This window comes from Schistocerca piceifrons, chromosome 5 (assembly GCF_021461385.2).
Source record: "Schistocerca piceifrons isolate TAMUIC-IGC-003096 chromosome 5, iqSchPice1.1, whole genome shotgun sequence".
Lineage (NCBI taxonomy): Eukaryota > Metazoa > Arthropoda > Insecta > Orthoptera > Acrididae > Schistocerca > Schistocerca piceifrons.
Genome location: NC_060142.1, coordinates 220,273,409 through 220,279,459, shown reverse-complemented (window position 1 = coordinate 220,279,459; position 6,051 = coordinate 220,273,409).

The following is a 6,051-nucleotide window of genomic DNA, read 5'->3' as shown; positions in this document are numbered from 1 at the left end:
GAAAGTTCTGGAGACCAGGGATGTTCTGGAGACCAGAGAAGTTCTGGAGACCACTTTCCGGCAGGAAGTACTACTACTGATGCAAACTGTTTGACACACTTCAACTTATTCAGGAAGATCCCTCAAAGCGTTGATCTGGAGTGTTCCTAGTTAATCAAGTATAATTACTGTTGAAAGGCGGGGTCTCCTGCCTGATCTGCCAGCTTAGTCGACAGGACCGATCACGGACCTTTGGTGCAGAGCCGAGTGGAGGCCTGAATCACAGGCTCAGACCGTTCTGCGGCCGTGCAGGCTGCATGCTTCTCGACTTGCGCCCTTCGGTGGTGGAGTTTGGGTTCCGTTGAATAGGTCAGGAGTGAAGTATACGCAGGCGGCGAACAGGGGCTGTGTGGCGTGGACTGCGTGGTTTCTTTCCCCCCAAGGGGCTCACTACTCTTTGGTGAGTAAGTGCTTGTCTACCATGGGGCCCCAGCCCTCGCAGCACCATTTCTCTTTCTACGTTGCTTGTCTCCTTTCCTCCTGTCCTTTCCCCCTCTCTTGGGTAGACGTCTCGTGCCTTCATGGGCTCTTGCATTTATTTTCCTTGTTTTGCTTGTAGGAATATTCTGTCTTTTACTGCTCTTTCCCTGTACCGCTCTTTCCCTGCACGGTGCCTCAGGGCTCCGTACTGAGTGCCATCGTCTTCGCCATAACCATCAACCCAATTATGGACTGCCTTCCAGCTGGCATTTCCGGTTCTCTTTTCGTTGACGACTTTGCTATTTATTGCAGCTCCAGACGGATGTGTCTCCTACAACGCTGTCTTCAGTGTTGTCTGGACCGTCTCTATTCGTGCTGTGTCTCAATTGGTTTCCGCTTTTCTGCTACCAAATCTGTTTGCGTCAAATTCTGGCGGTACAAAGCGTTTCTTCCACTGTCCTTGCGACTGGGCCAAAAATGCTCTCCCTTCGTGAATTCAACGAAGTTCTTAGGGCTTACGTTCGATAGGAAACTCTGTTGGTCTCCCCACGTGTCCTATCTGGCTGCACGCTGCACGCAATCCCTCAATGTCCTTCGTTTATTTAGTGGTACCTCTTGGGGGCTGACCGGACTGTACTCCTCCACCTCTATCGATCTCTTGTCCGCTCCGAGTTGGATTATGGATGCATTGTCTACTCCTCTGCACGGCCGTCTATCTTACGCCGTCTAAATACAGTACACCATTTGGGGATCCGTCTCGCCACTGGTGCCTTCCGTACTAGCCCACTTGAGAGTCTCTATGCAGAATCCGGTAAACTACCTCTATCATACCGGCGCGACATCCTACTCAGTAGGTTTGCGTGTCGGCTTTCCTCCATGCCAGACCACCCAACCTTTGACCCTTTTCTTTATGTCGTTCTTGACCACCAATACGAGATGTACGTTTCTTCTCTGTGGCCTCCCGGCGTCCGCTTTCGTCACCTGCTTCAGCAGCTGCAATTCACACTTGCTGCCACTTTCCGAATGGGTGAGAGCCGTTCTCTACCTTGGCTTCAGGCACAGGTTTGTGTTCAGTTTGACCTCACCTCGTTCCCGGAGGATTCGAGTCCCGAGCTGACCTATCGCTGCCAATTTCTCGAACTTCGCTCACAACTTGCTGATAGCATATTTTTGTACACTGATAGCTCCAAGTCTGCCCACGGTGTTGGCTGTGGCCGGCCGGAGTGTCCGTGCGGTTCTAGGCGCTACAGTCTGGAGCCGCGTGACCGCAACGGTCGCAGGTTCGAATCCTGCCTTGGGCATGGGTGATTGTGATGTCCGTACGTTAGTTAGGTTTAAGTAGTTCTAAGTTCTAGGGGACTAATGACCACAGCAGTTAAGTCCCATAGTGCTCAGAGCCATTTTTTTGTTGGCTGTGCTATTATCGTCGTGGATGATAAATTTCAATACCGGCTTCTCGACCAGTGCACAATTCTTACCAAAGACCTTTTTTCCTGTTCACGATGTCCAGAGGCACCAAATCACGCGCTGTGTGATATACTCTGACTCCCTCAGTGCCCTTCACAGTCTGGATGATCCAGATCTAGTCCACCTCATCGTTCGACAGATCGAGGACTGCCTCCATCTGTTCCCGGATGGGGGAGCCCAGGTGATGTTCATGTGGGTTCCTGGCCATGTTGGTGTGCCTGGACATGACGCTGCTGATGCTGCAGCCAAGGGCGCAGTCCATCTCGGTCGGCCCGCCTCTTACTCTGTTCCCTCGCAAGATATTCGTACTTTCCTCTATCGGTGTATCACGTCACTGGTGACAATTGGTGCTCCCTTCATGGAAACAAACTCAGAGAAGTCAAACCTCTACCAACAGCCTGGTCGACTTCCTCCCGGCCGTCTCACCGTAAGGAAGTAATGTTAGCTCGGTTGCGAACAGGGCACCGCCGCTTTAGTAACCGCCACTTGTTGAGTGGCAACCCTTCACCCAGCTGTCCTTTCTGTAGCCTGCCATTAACAGCCAGACATTTCCTGATCTCCTGCCCCTATTTTAGCTACTTAGGTCTTATGGTCGGGCTGCCACCCGCTTTGCCGGATGACTTGATAGCTGTGGCTTGCATTTTCAGTTTTTAAAAACCAGTAATATGATTAAAGAGATCTGACTTCTACCTGGTGACTTCGATATCTTGTCGACGTCTTTTAGATAATCTTCCGTGGCGTCTTGACGTTTTAGATTTGTTTTTTCTTCCTTTCTGTATTGGACCTCGAAACGGTTTTTTACCCTTGCGGTCCCAGCATTCTGTGGTTCTATACCGAGCGCTTATGACCTTAGATGTTTTGCGCCCTAAAACCTGCCTAAAAAATATGGGTGGTTTTATTTATTTTTTAGATTAGGGGGTCTCGGGAAATACAAAAAGGGCGTCAGTCTCAAAGGGTACAGGTCGTCCATAGGAAGAACGTAGATACAGGAACTATCGGTGAAACAGTTGTAAATTGTAGTAGTGTTGCTCGGAAAGTTCCAGAGCTCCAAGCACTAATAGAAAACATAGATGCTCAAATCGTTATAGGCACTGAAAGATAGCTAAAGCCGGAGGTAAGTTCGGCCGAAATTTTTGCGAAGACTATAACGGTGTTCCGAAAGGATAGGCTAAACGCCGTCGGCGGTGGCATGTTTGTTGCTGTCAGAAGGGGATTATATTGTAGCGACACTGAAGCGGATAACTCCATGCGATTTAGTATGGGCAGAAGTCATTGTTTGGAGGCTTTTACCGTAATCCCAACTCAGATGATACAAATGCTGAAAGCTTCAAAGAAAACTTGAGTTTAATATCAAACAGGTACCTGACTCATACAATTATAGTTGGTGGTGACTTGAATGTACACTCGATATGTTGTCAAAAATACATTATTAAATCCAGAGGCATGCATAAAACATTATCTGAAATTGTGCTAAATAATTTCTCTGAAAATTATTTCGTGCATTAGTTCATGAACCCATGCAAATAGCTACCAGATGTGAAAACACACTTGTCCTATTAACAACAAGGCAATAACGAGTATCAAAATGGATACAGGGATTAGTGAATACAGGATTATCGTAGCGAGTTGGAATATTGTAACCCCCAAATCCTCCAAAAATAAACGAGAAATATACCTATTCAGAAAAGCATATAAAAGTTCACTTGATACATTCCTGGGACACAATATCCACTCCTTTCAAATTAACAATGTAAGTGTAGACAAGTAGTGCCTTGAATTCAAAGAAATGGTATCAACAGAATTTGGGAGATTTATACCAAATAAACTAACAAACGATGGAGCTGATCCCCTTTGGTACACAAAACTGGTCAGGACACAGTTACAGAAACAATAAATTTAAACGAAAGCAAAATCCCCAAGATTGGCGATCGTTTACAGAAGCTCGAAAGAAAGTGCGGACATAAATGCGACACGCTTATAGTAATTTCTACAACTAAACTTTACCTCGAAACCTGGCAGAATCTCCACACAGATTCCGGTCGTATGTAAAGTATGGTAGCGGCAAGACACAGTCAATGCCCTCTCTGCGCGATAGCAATGGAAGTACTACCGGCGACAGTGCTGCGAATGCAGAGTTACTAAACACAGCCTTTCGATACTCCTTCACGAAAGGAGACGAAATAAAATTTCCAGAATTCGAATGAAGAACAGCTGCCAACATGAGTAACTTAGAAGTAGATAACCTCGAAGCATTAAAGCAACTGAAATTACTTGATAAGAGCAAGTCTTCCGATCGAGACTGTATACCAGTTAGATTCCTTTCACAGTTCAAAAAAATGGTTCAAATGGCTCTGAGCACTATGGGACTTAACATCTGTGGTCGTCAGTCCCCTAGAACTTAGAACTACTTAAACCTAGCTAACCTAAGGACATCACACACATCCATGCCCGAGGCAAGATTCGAACCTGCGACCGTAGCGGTCACGTGGTTCCAGACTGAAGCGCCTAGAACCGCACGCCCACACCGGCCGGCCCTTACAGAGTATGTTGATGCAATAGCTCCATACTTAACAACCATATACAAGCGCTCAATCGACGAAAGTTCCGTTCCCGAAGACTGGAAATTGGCACAGGTCACACCAATATTCAAGAGACATAGGTGGAGTGATCCACTAAATTGCAGGCCCATATCATTAACGTCCATATGAAGCAGGATTGTAAAACATATACTGTGTTCTAATATTATGAATTACCTCAAGGAGAACGGTCTATTGACACACACTCAACATGGATTTAGAAAACATCGTTCTTTCGAAACATAAGTAGCTGTTTATGCACACTAACTGTAGAGGGCTATTGACAAGGGATTTCATATTGAATCCATATTTCTGGACCTCCAAAAGACTTTTGACGCTGTACAACACAAGTGGCTTGCAGTGGAATTGCGTGCTGATGGAATATCGTCTCAGTTATGTGACTGAAAGCGTAGTTTCCTCTCGGAGAGGTCACAGATTCTGGTAATTTACAGAAAGTCATCGAGTAAGACATAAGTTATTTCTGGCGTTACCCAAGGCAGCGTTATAGGCCATCTGCTGTTTCTTATCTACATAAACGATTTAGGAGACAATCTGAGCAGCTTTCTTAGTTTGTTTGCAGATGCTAGTAAACTCATAAGAAGATCGAAAAATATTTTAAAACTATTTAGAAAAGGGGCGTTAGTGGTGCGAAAATTGACAAGTGTGAGGTCATCCACGTGAGAGCTAAAAGGTATCTGTTAAACTTTGGGTACACGTTAAATCAGTCTAATCTAAAGGTCTTAAATTCAACTATATACCTAGGAATTACCATTACGACAAGTTAAATTGGAAAGAACACATAGAAAATGTTGGGCAGAAGGCAAACCAAAGACTGCGCTTTAGTGGCATAATACTTAAAAAATATAACAGATCTACTAACGAAACTGCCTACGCCACGCTTGTCCGTCATCTCTTGGAGTACTGCTGCAAGGCCTGGGATCCTTACCAGATAGGATTAACGGATGACATCGAGAAAGTTCAACGAAGAGCAGCACGTTCCATATCATCCCGAAATAGGGGAGACAGTCTCACGGACATGATACAGGGTCTAGGATCGCCAGCATTAAAACGAAGGCGTTTTTCGGTGCGGCGGATCCTCTCACAACATTTTAGTCACCAATTTTCTCTTACGAATGCGAAAATATTTTGTTGACGCCGACCCATATAGGCATAAACGATCATTATAATAAAATAAGGGAAATCAGAGGTCTCGTGGAATGATATAAGTGCTCGTTTTTTCCCCGCACTGTAAGGGATTGCAATAAGATCTGAAAATGGTTCGATGGACCCTCTGCCAGGCACTTACATGTGATTTGCAGAATATCCATGTAGGTGTAGATGTAGAAATAGATCGTCGGAAATCATTACAAACGTTTAATATAGCTGTCGCTGAGGACATACGCAACAATGAAGCGCACGACATAGTTGGTTTCCCCGGTAACTGAGTATTATTTTCTGAGTACCAGAACTAACACGCGGACGCGCAATGTTTTTTCATGAGCTCAGGAATCTTCTGATAGGCGAGTATTATTACGGGGCCGTCAAGCCC